The sequence below is a fragment of the Pinus tabuliformis genome, chromosome Q (genome assembly GCF_031772625.1).
Source record: "Pinus tabuliformis cultivar Carrire ecotype Pingquan chromosome Q, CPIR1, whole genome shotgun sequence".
Taxonomy (NCBI): domain Eukaryota; kingdom Viridiplantae; phylum Streptophyta; class Pinopsida; order Pinales; family Pinaceae; genus Pinus; species Pinus tabuliformis.
Genome location: NC_142296.1, coordinates 294,521,639 through 294,537,904, shown reverse-complemented (window position 1 = coordinate 294,537,904; position 16,266 = coordinate 294,521,639). Strand labels below are relative to the sequence as shown.

At 40.4% G+C, this 16,266-nt stretch overlaps 1 protein-coding gene and 1 pseudogene across 3 annotated transcripts in view; one reads left to right on the top strand and one right to left on the bottom strand.

Annotated features, from left to right (window-relative positions):
- LOC149219381 (putative pre-mRNA-splicing factor ATP-dependent RNA helicase DEAH5) overlaps positions 1–16,266 on the top strand; it is a 111,224-nt gene that overhangs the window by 4,660 nt on the left and 90,298 nt on the right. The gene's annotated exons all lie outside the window — the stretch shown is intronic.
- Positions 3,391–15,908, bottom strand: LOC149219384 (bifunctional aspartokinase/homoserine dehydrogenase 2, chloroplastic-like; annotated as a pseudogene).

Here is a 16,266-nt window from a genome sequence, read left to right as displayed (position 1 = left end):
GAATGTCCATCACACTGCTGTGCAAAGTGCCTCAGAAAGACATGCGTTTTGAGCTTAGTCACCAGGTCTGGCGAATTTGAACGAATAAGTTCGAAATTTGCCGAACTTCAAATGAATACGAACTTATTTGTTCAAGTTCGCCGAACTTTATGGCCAACTCGAATTTAACGCCGAACTTGAATTTTTTTGTGAACAAAATCGATTAAATTCGTTTTGGTTCGATTTTTTTTCCTGTTTTAAAAAAATTTCAAAATGAATTGCGGCCTGCGGGCACGTTTTGCTTTTGGTTTCATTGTTTGCGGACGCCGGAGGGTTAGGTTTCATTGTTTGCGGAGGGTTAGGTTTGATACACTACTAGTCTACCACCGAGCGATCGACGACCACTGACCTCAACCGAACTACCAGTCCACGTGAGCAACATACAGACTACAGTGACGGGCCACAGGTTTTCATCGTTCAACAGGGTTTTCGACATGTTTTAGACAACTTTTTTGACGGGTTGTGGGCCGTGGCTATTTAATATTAGATGAAAACAAGCTCATGAATTAATTCTCTAATCTGACCGGATGAGATTTACATCACCCACGTTTTCACATGTTAATTTAATAAAATTTTAAGAAATGGATTTATTAAAATGCTTTTTATCCTTAGCTCCTCATTTTAATATGATTTATATTTTCTTGTGTGTCTTATAAGGTGATATTTCTTTTTTTTTGTAACTGAAGGTAGTGCCTTTCTTTTCTATTTATGCTGAACAAGGAGACCAGATACATCGTTTTGGTGGCCTCAACCTGCCCCGAAGGGAAACTAGGTCTGTTGGCCATCTTAGTTTGCTATAAGCATTCCAAAAAACAAAATTTAACTAGTCTTTCCATACTAGCTATATGCACTATACAGTTGAAACTACCTATTAAGCTACTAACATGCATACAACTATGAATATAAGAAGTTCAAAAACCACATAAGAGCCTCAAGAGGATTATTCCTTTCTGGTGCTTGTATTATGGTCCATGTCCATGGGAGTATCCATTTGTTCCTCCTGACTTGGGTTAGTACGAACCATCCGGGACAGCAGCTGATGCATCTCCTCCAGTTTGTTGTTCTGCCTGATCATTATGACTTGGAAGTTTTTCATTTCTTTCTGCAAATTTGGCATACCGTTTGTGATTTCCGCCATTTCCTTTGCTACCTGTTCCAGTGCCTTTGCCAGGAGGCATTTTAGTACCTAGTAGATATGTAGAGACTACCTATACAGAGTCAGCCTTCCCTGCGTATTCCCTGGATCTCTAATCATTTCCGCCCATTCTTCCGTCTCGGATTCAGACTGTTCCTCCAGCACACTGGTTTCCATGTCTTGGATGATTCGGCGGATATCCTCACTTGTGCTTTCCCGGTAAGCTCTTGCCACTTCCTAGACTGTTGTCAGGGTAGACCTTCTCCCTCTGCTCTGGTTACTTGGGACTTCTGTTGGCCTGCTTCCTTGATTCCCTTGCCTTGGTCGACCTCTGCCTCCGCGTCTTCTGCCGCGACCCGGGCGCGCCATCCTGTTTTCTACCCTCTCCTGTTGACAATTATCAATCACAGGTATCAGTTTTTTATGTTTCTTATCAACGTCTCCCACTACAATTTTCCTTTTGGGAATTCCTCTGCTCCTACTGCAGTCACCGTCATTTTTTTGGGTTTGACGCTGATCACCATTATCCGGATACAAGAGGTGTATAAGGCCCTTTGTCATGCGGATCAACTGGTGGGCTAAGGGCATAATTTTCGAATCCTCTCTTTCAGATTTCCCCTCTACTTTTGCAGTGAATTGCTTGCCATAGTTTCCCAGGTTACTTCCCGGACTGTGCTCCCGGCTACAGTTTCCTCGTTCATCAAGGATCCCCTCCCAATTCTGACCCAGAATCCCCTCACAATGTATTGCATAGGGGCGGGCGAACTCGCTCGAGCCCTTTTCGTCTTCAGGGGCTTCACATGAATTAAACTTATCCATTCTACCTACTGTGACAGAGAAAAGGGGTGCAGGGGTCTCAGGTTTCACATACCCGGAATCGCTAACCTCCCTAATGGCTCCTCCTGGCTGTGCTGCGCTCTGCTCCACTTTCGTCCTGCATAGATTACCCCTTCTCTTACACTCCGCCACCTTCATATAATGCCTCTTCGCCGACCTTCTCACTCTTCCATTATCGCCGCCACTACTACTAATCTTCTGCATTCCACCTCCCCCACTCCAATTTCTTGAGACTTGTGCTGACCTGCTATTCATTGTTTTGGCTGGAAGGGCGGCTTCGTACCTGTGGTTGCGTTCGACTATCCTTCCGTGATCATAGTCACTCTTGCCACCTTCACCTACCTTGTTCCACATCCCGATCGGGAGGTCTTATAGGGTGCTATTTCACATATACCACAATAAAACATTTTTTAGAGGAGTTTATATAATGCATTAAAAACTTTCTCATCGGACTATGAAAAGTAATAGGGTTGCTCCATATTTATGACCTCCAATGCAATCAAACGATGTATATCACTTGTAAGTGCGTTTAAGTTTTAACAGAGTTAAGACAGAAATATTTATTTTTTTATGTGCATTTTTTTATGAATTGATATTAGCTAAAGGTTTTGTATAGTTATTTATTTATTTTTATTTTTAGATTTTTATTTTTATTTTAATTGATTTGAGCAAAATTTAAATTTTGATGGCGAACAGACAACATTACACATTATACTTCAAATTGATTTTTTTTTTTTTTTTAATATGTATATATATATATATACATTTTTTTTTTCAAATTTCTATATGTCAAATTTTATGTCGAACTTTATCGGTGAAATTTTAGTTGCCGAACTTTATTCGAATGTCAAGGTCGCCGAACTCGAACTCGAACACGAACCTAGTGACTTAGGTTTTGAGGGGTAACAGTTGCTTAGATCATAAATATCTGGAAGCATCCACCAGCATGATTATTCCATTAATGCACTTTAAAACATTTACCAAGGCACGGATAGTTTAAATATCTACAGGCGATCAGTATTATTTACTCATTTTCTCCAAAAGCAAGCAGTGCAAGAATGTTAAGCAGCTGTAAAATGCCAAGATATCGTGAGCATGTCCACATGGAGGAACGGGAACAAGATGAAGCTTCCCAATGCTCCTATAGTGAAAGTGACCTCAGAGGCCACTTTATTGAAGTCAGGGAGAGGATGAAGTGGAAGTTTAATACCAAATGAACCCAAGCGGTTATTTAAAATGATAAATCTTAAGCAATAGATGGAATCCTCTAGTCTCCAATGCACACGCCATCCAGACAGCATTTCAAGGGCTGAATGTAATGTACCTAAACAAATTCATTTGCCTGCAACGGTGCATTAGTAAGAGTATGTTGTGACAGATCATGAGTACCACTTGGGAAATATGCCTTCAATCTGCATAATTGTTTCACTGGCTTCTAAAAGGCCACACAAAGTGCTGATTATTGGAAGACCAGCTCCAACAGTTGCTTCATACAAGACGTGTGTATAGGATTGTCTTTGAAGTTCACTCAACCTTAGCTATTGCTCTAGTGTTCCTGAATTTGCCTTTGTATTGGGAGTAATTATATGCATTCCTGTTCGCGTCCATTGGTAGTAATTCTTAGCAACTCCTGGATCTGTTGTGTAATTTACAATAACTGTATTTGGTATAAGTTGTTATATGCACACACTGAATAAACATTTCTAGATCACCAGGCTGACCTTTTTCTTTCCAAAGTGTAGTGTCCTAGGGTAATTTTGCCCTTGGGATTTCCAACAGAATTCCTTCACTTATTCAATAATGAAATAAACAGTTCATTCAACATAAGCAGTAGTAATGCATGGATAAGCAATATAGTCCTTAAATCCCCAATAAAAAGACAAGTATAAGATTCAATGACAATATAATCCTCCAACAAAATCACACGGTTCTAGGGCCATCTACTACAGTACTGAATTTATATTCAACCAGCAGCTCAAACCACTACAGTAAAACAGTAATATAAAATTCAGTGAGCCTATCACTAGTCTACCATACAGCCTGATCTTGTTGCCTCATGGATGCCACAAAATGCCACAGAGAGAACCCAACGAATTCTGTCTTGAACAGCCTTAGGAAAGCACCCTAATTCTGCTACTGGAGTGGTCTAAAACTTCTGAACTCTTCCTCATGAAAAGGACCGAACTGCCTCAGAAATTGACTGAACTGCCTCAGGGAGGCTGAACTGTCATAGAAAAGGACACCAAACTCTGGCTCAGATTTGGCCCTGGGCCGGGCTGCGGTCTCCGTGACCCCTGAGACCTGCGGATGTCTGCGTGTTGCCTCAGGATGCCCTGAATTGCCTCAGAATGCTGTTAATTTTTAGGGCTAGATTGTTCTCTGCTGTAGATAATTGCAATTTTATACTTTTCAACATTTTTCATAGTACATTCACTCCATAACATCATTTCATCATTAACAATTTTGTAGAGAGAACAATAACATCAACAATGCAGTAGAACAATAAAGGAACAATAGAAGAAAACCATGCACAAAAGAGACACTGGGTTTTAGGTCAGAGACCAGGGAAAAACCCCACAAGGGGGAAACCCAATTAGATTCTTCTTCCATTAGATATTCATCAATTGTTCAGCTGAGATACAGAGTACAATACGAATGAGATGGATCAATCACATCAGGTCTCCTAGGGCCAACCCAAGTCAGTTCACAACTACACTTGTGAACTGAACAATCTGACAATCAAACAAGTCCAAGAGAACTGCTTTCATATTATTGTCTCAAGTACCATCATCCATGTCACTGCAATAAGTGTCATCAACATCAAGAGTCTTCGTTATCAAGAAACATCATCACTGTCAAGTGTTATCATTACTGTCATGTATCATAAGAGCAAGGGCACTGTCATCATATATCTTAATAGCAATGTCACTGATATCATGAAACAAGGTCACTGTTATTGCCATTGGTAGTCATCAACAAGGGTTACCGTTCTCTATATCAAGGATCACTGCCATGTCTTCAAGCCATCGCCATATAAATTACAGCCATATCATATACATCACTATTATATGAAAGTTCATGTTATTACTGTTATATGAATCACGGTCTCACTGTATATAGTTCACTGTCCATACATCATTCAAGAGCTACAAGGTGCGAGCTATAATAAGTATTGCATATCACCACAAGTAATATTGCGTACCATTATAATGCGATCCTTGTAGGTATAAGTGTGATCCTTACTTGAGACTATAATGTGAGACTAACTTTAATTGTAATGCAAGACTCACTATATAGTAAAGCAATGCCATTGTGTAGTCAAATGACGCTGCTGAGTAGTCAAACGATGTTACTGTGGATAATATGAGCCACTGAATAGACAAGCCTCAGATGTGAGCCATAGAGTAACAAGCCATAAAAACGAACCACATGTATAGAGAAGTGCAAGATCCATGTTACAGAGAATACAATGCAAGCCATAGAGGTCATCTACAGGAATCGAGCCACAGAGAATGACTCAGAGAAATAATGAACCATAAAATTCAAGCCATGGAAATCATGTCATAGAGATACATAACGAGCCATAGATATGAGGCACAAAGGTGAATATGAAAATCACTGTAATGCGATCCTCAGAGTTAACAAAACGAGCCACTGAGCCATATTGTAATTAGATCGAGCCACTATAAATAATGTGGACCACTGTAAATAGATTGAGCCACTGTAAATTGATTTGAACCAATAGAGATGCGATGTCAATTAGAAATGCAATGTCACAGAGATGCGATGCCAATTAGGGATGCGATGCCACTGTGTATTGCATGTCACAGACATATGTGATGACACTATTTTCGAGACACATACAAATGCGAGTCATTGTAACAAATGTCGAGGCAGATATATGAGCCTCAAATACATACAAAAAATACGATCCTCATAGTCATACAAAAATATAGAGATATACGAGCCTTTTTAAAGTGACGGGATTCAAATTCCACTTTGGAGAGAAGTATTGAACTTCTTTTATAGCCTTCCTTAGAATCGAATGGGTGCTAAAGGGAGACAAGTCAACTTGACATATTTGGAGGGAGAAACCACAAATTCAAATTTTGCTCATAATAATATTTAAATATATATTTTCATGTGCTTTAATGAGAGCTTGCCCCAAATTGATTTGCCATATTAATTAATAATAATATTTTCCTCTGTCCAATTCGAATTCTTCTTTGGGGCAATATGGGCTTTCCTTTAGGGTAGTGGGGTTTCCCCTTTGGAGAAATTCATCCTGAAGCTGCCCAAATTTCAACAAATGCCAACGAATTTTTGACTTAAAGATACCACAAATTCCACCTCAGAAATGCCACGAATTCTGGCTGTTTTTCCAGATAGTTGAATCCCAAGATTTCCAGATTTGAACAAAAGATAAATGAGAATTTTACTAACTAGGGTGGAATCTTTCACCACCGAAATTAGTAGAGGAAAAGGGGTCTTAAAACCCTTAGAGCCACAACTCAAGAAAACATATGTATTTGATCCAAGTCGATGACGATCATTTGATTCCAACTCTCCTCTATTTATAGATTTCTTCATGGGCTTCTAGATGTGAGGGATTGTGGATGTAACCCCCAATTTCGAGTTTTTTGCCCCAAACGACCCAACATTTACACAATGTTGCCCCAACAGTGCAAAAATTGGGTTTTACTCCTTTATCAAGTGTTAAAATTGGCAACTAGGGCCAAACTCCATGTGGGTCATCTTATTAATGGAAGCTGATATTTTTCTTGGATCCCTCTCATCGAGAGGTGTAGGATTGATCTAAAGATCATCCGATTCTGATAAGTATTCATGGAGATATGAATTTATTTGTGTTATGGGACAATTCGTCAAGGTCTGCTAGCGACCAAATGTACCCCACTTGTGCTCAACGTTTTACTATAAAAGGAGGAGGTCTTCAAGTCATTTGCACACATACTCTTCTTGTGATCTCTTCCTCTCCACTTGTCTTTGGGTTTTGGTGGGAGGAGAGATACTAAGAGTATACGCTGGCCTAAGTCTTATGATGCCTTAGCTGCAGTAAGGAGGATGCCCTAGCAGCAGTCTAGCCGCAGTTAAAGGAGGAACATCTAGACGCAGTCAAAAGAGAAGGCTCTACGCAGATCTAAGGAGCAACTAGAGGAGGCTTCTAGCCACACCATTTAAGGGTGCCCTAGGCCATAGTCAATGAGGGTTTTTATGCAGCAAGAGGAGGCACTTATACACAGTAAAGGGAAGACCTTAATCCGCAGTTGAGGGTGACACTTACTCACAGAAAGGAGGTCTCTTAGCCGCAGTTGGAGAGGCCCTAATCAACAGCAAATGAAGGCCTAAAACCGCTGCCACAAGAGGCTTCTATCTGGCCCTAATCCGCAGTTAGGAAAGGTCCTAAATCTGCTGTCCAAGAAGCACTTATATGCTGTCCAGGAGGAGCATTAATATGCTATGAAAGAAGCCCTCAAACCATAGTTAGAAGAGCCCTTATCACAACATTAAAAGGAACCCTCAAACGCAACAAGGATAGAGATATCTAGCCGCAGAAAAAGGAGGTATCTAACTGCAGTTTGATGTATGATCTATCAGCTGTCCAAAGGAGCTTCAATACGTTGCAAAAGAGGTCAACTAAGGAAGCCCCAACACATCAAGAAGAAGCATGATCAGATTGCTGTAGGTGATAGCTCATTGCTGTAGATAACAATATTGTGATAGATGCTGTTCCAGGTATGAGACTGTTTGTAGAAGTGAAAGCCATAGTCATAAGAGGAAATTGTGTGATGATGAAGTATGCTCGCAGACTTAGATCAGACCTGGTAGGACTGATTTCATATGCAGATTAGGCACTGATATACTGATGCATTTATAACTGTTTTGAGGTCTTGTACTTCTGTGTTGCTATGTGCTAGGCCATAGGCCATAGCACCATAGCAAAGGTTTCTTTGGGGCTGCTCTCTCTTAAGTCTGTTTTGAAGATCATATAGGAAGCGTTGGACAACCTCAAATATCCTCATTAGATCAACAAGATTATACATGGGTCAGCTATAAGCATGAAGAATCATGGACAATAGCAGCATGGTAAAGCATGGACAACAGCAAGTATAGTGCAGCAAGTACATTGGGACAACAGTAAGCATGGTGCAGTAGTGGCACTATGTACAACAATGATAAACACTGGGACAACAACTGCATGAGGTCCCAGATTGTGATGATGGGTGGAGCATGGTGCAACACGGTGAGCTACAACCCATGGACGAGATGCAGCATAATGATAGGTGAAGGAGTCACCTTGGAGAATCAGTTAAAGCAGCATGTCTTCAACTGATCTCATGTAGAGATGATCTATTCTCTTATCTAGAAAGTCAAAGTGTTGACTTCTGTTGTAAATGTACTATCTCTCTCTCTCTTTGCTGAACTATTGAAGAACATAGAAGAAGAATTGATCAAGGGTTTCCCCACATTGGGGTTTGTCCCTGGCTAGCACCACATCTTGTGTCCTCTTGTCTTGGCTTGTCTTCTGCGATTTATGTTTATGTTCTATCTGCAGTTTACTTTAATGCTGATGTGATTGCTAACTAAGAAAAGTTATTGAGCTAACTGTGAAAATTGAAATAAATTGCTCTAAGCATAGAACATACCTAAAATTAACATCAAGACTATAGCCTACAAGGTTGGATATGCTATTTCGTCCTTAGCCAATCAATTGGGAGAGGACATTACACAAACCTCCCAACATGTTTGTAGGTCTATGACTAGATCACTCAGAACCATTGGTTTAAAACTAATAATGCCCATTACATGCAAATCAATGTTAAATTCTTCCTCAATCACAATTACTCGATCCCTAAGCTGGTCCAAAAGAGTACCTCTAATCAATCCTAGTCCAATTATGCCTACAACCAATTGTTGAAGTTTGTAGCTCAGGCGGGTACTTCTGCACATGCTTTCTGTCTAGGTGTGCAAAAGTCACCCAAATCGCCTTAGAACATGTGCTCCAGGTTCAGCAAGTTGTTGATGTAACTTAGCCTAAGTTTAACTTAGGAAAAACACCTATTAATATGTTGGCTTATTGAGCTAAAATAAAACTTAGGAAAAGTAAAGTAATTCACTTTAGTGAATATGTTTAATCTTATCCATTGATCTCAAGTGAGGCGAAATCTAATTTCGGCCTTCAATCACTTTGAGATTAGGGTTAGGGTTAGGTTTTTGGCTCAATGTAAAGTTATAAAAGCAAGGCTAAGGTGAGGAGAAGACAAATAATAACAATGTAAGGTTGAGAGCGACATCTCAGTGAGCATGTGCTAGTTTCGAGAGAGTGCATAGGGGTTGGTGATCTAGATCTGCTGGATAATATCTGATATAATTTGTAATTTCTCAGTTGGGCCATTATCCCAAGACATGAACCCAAGTAAGTTCCGAGTTTTTATTAATGGAGAATTGATTTGTTGGGCAAAAATTTGTCTCGTCGTGATTCAAATTGTGTAATTTTGCTTCTGTTGTTAGGAACTTAGTCGTGTATTTGTTTAGTAAATAATTGCTTGGAATTAAATACCGGGTGCTAGGTTCGTGTAAAATATAACATGGTTTCAGGGCTTCAATTGTGAATTGATCTCGAAATTACAGGTGTTGGGTTCGTACTAGGTTGCTAGTGCCAGGTTTGGTTGGGATCGTATTTTTTTTTGTTTTTTGTAAGTGATTGAGAGATATATATATATTTTTTTGTTCTTTGTTTAATTTCTTTATTTGTTTTTGTTTTTTTTCTTTGTTGTTGTTTGTTTTGTTTTACTTATCTAAGCTGAAATTGTTACTAGTAGGCACAAATTTATTTAGTTTTAGTTTTTTAAATAAAAAACTAAAAAAAAGGGTTGTGGGTGGCCAATAGCCCTGAGCCATGCAACCGCCGGCTAGAGTCAACGGCCCAAAGACCAACATGGGATGGGATGAGCCCATCACCAGAGCAAGTTTGCTACACATGTTAGGCCAAGTTGATTGGTAAGGGTAGCCACCGAACAAAAGAGAAGGCAATACATGGAGGTGGTTGCAAATCAGGGCAATTTGATAGTGGACCTAGCCGTCATAGAGGTTGTCGGCTAAGATCGCTAAATACGAAGCTAGGCTGAGAAGCGGTGTGTTCAACAATGGGTTGGTAGCGAAAGTTGTTGCCAGGGTTGCACAACCATCAGGGAACAATAGCCTGCAAACACTAGAGGTCAACGTAGCGACAAGGTGCATGAGTACATGCGATAGCAGTTTGATGTGGAGGCATAACGATTGGGACAACTGACAATGCCTGCGTGGTTGCAGCCAACAACAAATTCATCATTTGCTGAAAGATCTAATCACTGTAGAGGCTGACAATAGATTTGCGTGAGGGCGTAGATGCCAAGATTGCAAATAGAGAATTGGGTTGCGGGTGGAGCACAGAGTTGGAGCCCGAGAGTTCAAAACAATAGGCTGGTGCTAGGTAGATCAGAGCTACGCTGCCACAGGGGCTGAAAACCTAGTTCATGACAACAGGGAGAATCGACTGTTGAGGGGTGTAGGATTTGCGTAACAAGGCTAATTGGCTGCAAAGGAAAAAGTGATAACATAGTTATTGTTGGTTAGGTTAGTGATGGCTACTGGGTTGCGTTATGAGGATAGATTGGATGGGGTAGGAAACTTGTTAAATTTTAGGTATGTTCTATGCTTAGAGCAATTTATTTCAATTTTCACAGTTAGCTCAATATCTTTTCCAGATTAGCAATCACATCAGCGTTAAAGTAAACTGCAGATAGAACATAAACTTAAATAGCAGAAGACAAGGCAAGACAAGAAGACACAAGATGTGGCGCTAGCCAGGAACAAACCCCAATGTGGGGAAACCCTTGATCAATTCTTCTTATATGTTCTTCAATAGTTCAGTAGAGAGAGAGAGCGATAGTATGTTTACAACAGAAGTCAACACTTTGACTTATCTATATAAGAGCATAGATGATCTCTAAGAAGATGATACATGAGATCAGTGGAAGACATGCTGCTTCAACTGATTCTCCAAGGTGACTCCTTCACCTATCGTTGTGCTGCATTTCGTCATCATGTTGCACCTCACTGTGCTGCACCATGCTGCACCCATCATCACTATGTTGCATCTCATCATGCTTCATTAATCATGACTGTACCCATCACTGTACTGCATTATGTGCCATTGCTGCACCATGTTGCCATACTGACCTATGTGCTGGCTGCATCTTGCTTGCTTGTTGTCCCTAGCATGCTTGTTGTCCTTTGCATGCTTGCTGTTGCATGCTAGTTGTCCCTTGCATGCTAACTGTAACATTGCATGCTTGGTGTATTTGCTGCTAAGTACCATACAACTGTCCCAATGTTAGTTAGTTGTCCCTTGCATACTGCTCTCCTTTGGAGACAGATGCTCTAGCTGTTTCGATAGTTTCCGGCTGTTCCGGCATTTCCCGGTAGTTCCCGCAATTTCGGCAATTCCGGCTGTTTCTGAAAATTCCGGCTTCTGCCCTTTGCGTCAGCTTTCTCCGGGCAGTTCCCGGCAGTTCCTGCAATTCCGACAATTCCGACTATTGCTGCAGCTCCAGATTTTTTTGGCAATTTCGGCAGTTCCGACTTCTGCCCCCTGCGTTAGCTTTCCCGACAGTTGCGGCTGTTCGGGCTTTTCTTGGCAGTTCCGACTTCTGCCCTCTACGTCAACTTTCCCGGCTATTCCGGCTTCTGCCTTCTGCGTCAGCTTTCCCGACTGTTTTGGCAGTTCCCGGTAGTTCCGGCTTTTCCCGATAGTTCCAATAGTAATGACAATTCTTGCTATTCTTGGCAGTTCCGGCAGTTCCAACTTTTCTCGGCAGTTCCAACAGTTTTGGCAATTCTTGCTATTCCCAAAAATTACGGCAGTTCCGGCTTTTCTCGGCAGTTCCAGCAGTTCCGACAAATTCTGCGATTCCCGGTAGTTCCGGCTTTTCTAGGCAATTTCGGCAGTTTTCGACAGTTTCGATGATTTCAACAATTCTGGCTGTTCCGGCTTTTGCCCTCTAGATTAGGGCAACGTTATCCCTTAGGATCTCTCCTCCTACTAAAACCAAAGACAAGTAGAGAGGAAGAGATCCCAAGTGTGTTGAAATGACTTGAAGGCCACCTCTATTTATACTAAAACGTTAAGCACAAGTGGGGTTTATTTGGTTGCTGGCCGACCTTGACAAATTGCCCCATAACACAAATGAATTCATATCTCCATGAATATTTATCGGAATCGGATGATCTTGAGATTAATCCTACACCTCTCGATGAGAGGGATCCAAGAAAAATATCAGCTTCCATTAATAAGATGGCCCACATGGAGTTTGGCCCTAGTTGCCAATTTTAACAAAACTTCAACCCATGGAAGGAGAGAATTGTTCTGTTGTTTGAGGAGTAGGAGTTGTGAAATATTGTAGAGAAGGTTATCACTATTCCTACATGTGTTACTCAATTGGTCGAGTTTAATAAAAGGAATGTGAAGGCTAAGAGAATAATCTTGGATTTCATTAGAGACCATTTTATACCATATGTGATAGAGAAGAAGAATGCCTTTGAGATGTGGGCATCCGTAACCAAGTTATACTAGAGTACAAACCAAAATAGAAAGTTGGTGTTGAAAGAGACACTGAGAAATACCCGAATGTTTGAAATTGACACAATTGCATCATACCTGACCAAGATCACTTAGATTAGAGATGAGTTGGCAAGAATGGGGGAAGCTTTTGATAGTGAAGAGTTGGTTAGATTAGCGTTGAGTGGTTTTCCTACGAAATGGGATGTTTTTGTTGATGGGATTGTTGATTGGGAAAATATGCCCAATTGGAATAGATTGTGGGATGATTTCATACAGGAAGAGATAAGGAGACGTTCCAAAAATGCAGGCCAAGGAGACTTTCCAAAGGGAAAAGGTAAATTAAGGGGAAGTGGGGGATTTGCTTCTGTGAAGGACATGAGTAAAGTGAAATGCTTTGCATGTCACAAGACTAGTCACTATGTGAGCCAATGCCCATACAAAAAAAGAAGGAAAAAGAGACAAGTGGTTGCAATGGCATCCACTGAGGTTGATGTCTTTGCAAAGAAATTTGAGAAAGGGTTTTCTCTTTTCCCTTGTATTTGGGGCAATTGTATTGCTATGTATGAGGATAGTGGGTTATAGCTAGTGGACAATAGAGCATCTAGTCACATGGTGAGGATGAGGTCAATGTTCCGCAGTATTTCAGAGACAGGCTTAGACTACCATGTGAGTTGTGGAGCTAGCACCATGCATGTAGTAAAGGGGGTTGGATGTGTTAGATTCTAGCTAGAGTCAGGAGGATTTCTGGAGGTGACAAGCACGGTTTTTTTTCGAAGGTTGATGGTACACTTGCTCTCAGTATCAACCTTGGAGGATGATGGATATAGAGTTTTGTTCTGAGATGGACAAGTGCTTCTATGTTCAAAGGGAGCGACCTTGGATGCAACAATAGTGCTTGGCATCAGACAGGGGTAGTCATATAGGTTGCTTGGACAACCTATGGGTGTATCTGAGGTGATCTTAGATACAGGATCAATGTTAGTTATTGAGAGGGGACAAGTGACTAGGAAGAATGATTCTTCAAGAATTGCTAGGAGACTCAATTGGTATAATATGGCATTGATAGATGCTCAAGAGTGTGATGGGACTCCTTAGAGCATGGTTGGTGTGATAGGTTCTTAGCTTAGGTTTCAGGTCAGGGAGCAGGATATGCTTTAGGGTCAGAGGGAGTAGCTATAGGTACTGAGATGGGCTTGGAGACAAATCCAGGTGGAGGAGATTCTTCTAGAAGTACCTCCCTCACTAAGAGAGAGTGTTGAAGTTTGTGGCTTGGGTAGGTACTTCTGCACAGGCCTTATGTCTAGGCGTGCAGAAGTCACCCACATTGCCTCAGAACACTTGCTCTAGGTTGAGCAAATCGCTGATGTAACTTAGCCTAAGTTTAACTTAGGAAAAGCACATAGTAATGTTTTGGCTTATTGAGCTAAAATAAAACTTAGGAACAAGTAAAATAATTTACTTTAGTGAATAAGTTTCAATCTTAGCCATCAATCTCAAGTGAGGCAAGATTTAATCTCGGTCGTTAGGGTTAGGGTTAGGGTTTTGGCTCAATGTAAAATTATAAAAGCAATGCTAAGGTGAGGAAAATACACATAACAATAGCACCAGGTTGAGAGCAACATCTCAGTGAACATGTCCTGGGTTTGAGAGAGTGTAGAGGGGTGGGAGATCAAGATCTGCAAGACAGTGCAAATCTGCTAGATTAGAATTGTAATCTCTGTTGGGCGATTATCCTGGGACAAGATTCCAAGTAAGTTTTGAGTTTTTATTAATGAAGAACTAATTTTTTGGGCAAAAATCCGTGTCTTGTGATTAGATCGTGTAATTTTGCGTCCACTTAATATTTTTGTTAGGAACTTAGTTGTGTATTTGTTCAGTAATTAATTGCTTGGAATTAAATACCGGGTGCTCGGTTCGTGTAAAATCTAAAACCATTGTTGTCCTTTAACATAGAACCTCGAGTGTACAAGTTGTCAAGGCCCTTATTGAGACTTCTTGTTTGACCCCCATTGTAATATTGTACTCAAAGCAACCTTGAGCAATAGATTGAACATATATATTGGCCTTTGCTAGCACATTAAATAAAGTAGCACAAACTCTAGGTGTGCTTGCCATGCAATTGCCAAAATGCTATAGTCAGAAACAATATATCATAATAACATTTTCACCAACATCTTTGTCTAAAGCAAATTGTATTTGCTATACCAGAAACTCCAACCATTTGACTGCGTTCAACGTTTACAAGTGCTACATTGTTAGTGGCTGCAAAACCTTTTACAGTTGAGTTGGAGTCTGAACATGGCTCAAACTACTTAGCCTTCGTAAAACAAGGACAACATATATTGGTCCCAGGAGATGAAAGATTGAAAACATTTCTTATGACAACAAGAATATTGTTCTTCATAACTAGGATTATTGTCTGAGGGTGCAACACATTTGCCCCAAAATATGACATTTCCCAAGCTTCCTAGTAAAGATAGTGTCTTCAATATCACAACTTCACCAACTTTTTGAGGATCCACACTACACACATCATCCACATCTTGTCCAAATTGTAATTCACCTAGCTCTGAATAGAGCTCCCATGGTTACCGTAGAGAAGTCACTTCCATCTCGCTTTAGGGTTGTTGGAAGTTTTTTTTTTTTCATTTTTAGTGCTAACAATAAAACTTGTAGCAATTATTATCTTAGTCAGAGCATGTGAGTACCAGTTATTGAGAGTTTGCTCTGATGCTACATAGTTAGGGTTTTGTTTGGTTGGAGTTAGTTAGGTCAACAACAAGGACCTCTTTAGTGTCCATCCACACATAAGGCAGTCCACGCTTTTTGATAGTAGCAACCAATATCTGTGTAGGCCACAACTTTCCATGCCCAAAAGCAAAGTCTACAAAGTTCTTTGTACCATGTCCTGCTATATAAATGGCATGACACATTGCTTTGAGGTTATTCACATCACTTGTAAGCCGCGGGAGAAGTTATCAACATCATCTCCTTCCAATATATTATAGGGTGTTTCTTTGTGCTTTTCATGCACTTGATCAAGAGCAATTGTATAAGAAGTCATGGTATTGGGCTTTGAACACAAGATCATACAACATGTTTGTCACAACTCAATTTTGATATTGCAGATACAACAACAACCTTTCTCTTTGATTGATACTCCACAATATTTCTAGCCAAGATCCATAATCTTTCAACAATTTCCATGCATGTTCCACCAAATTTGTGAACAACACACATTTAACCTTTTAGAAGAGTGACTTCTTTAGAAGCCATTTTTGGCAAGGCAAACCTTCACATATGTGTGAATCCTATTCCTTATTTTTCTTGTTTTATAGACCTCTAATACTGAAGGAAAATGATGCCATCAAATTTTACGGAATCCATGGCCACAGTTAAGACTTTTGAGTGGTGAGCTATTGGAAGTTTGAGCACCCAAGGACTGTTTCAGGGAAAGAGCAAAGGGCATTTCAGTCCCTGACTTGCAAAGGCCAGGTAAAAGTGAAAGAGCCGTTGATGGTCTTCTATTGAAACAAGGCACTAAACCGAAATCCATAGGTCCAAACTACTTAGATGGTTTCTTAGATTGCCTCAACAAAGCTGCTTCGAAAGATCATATCTCTTCTTTGTCCTT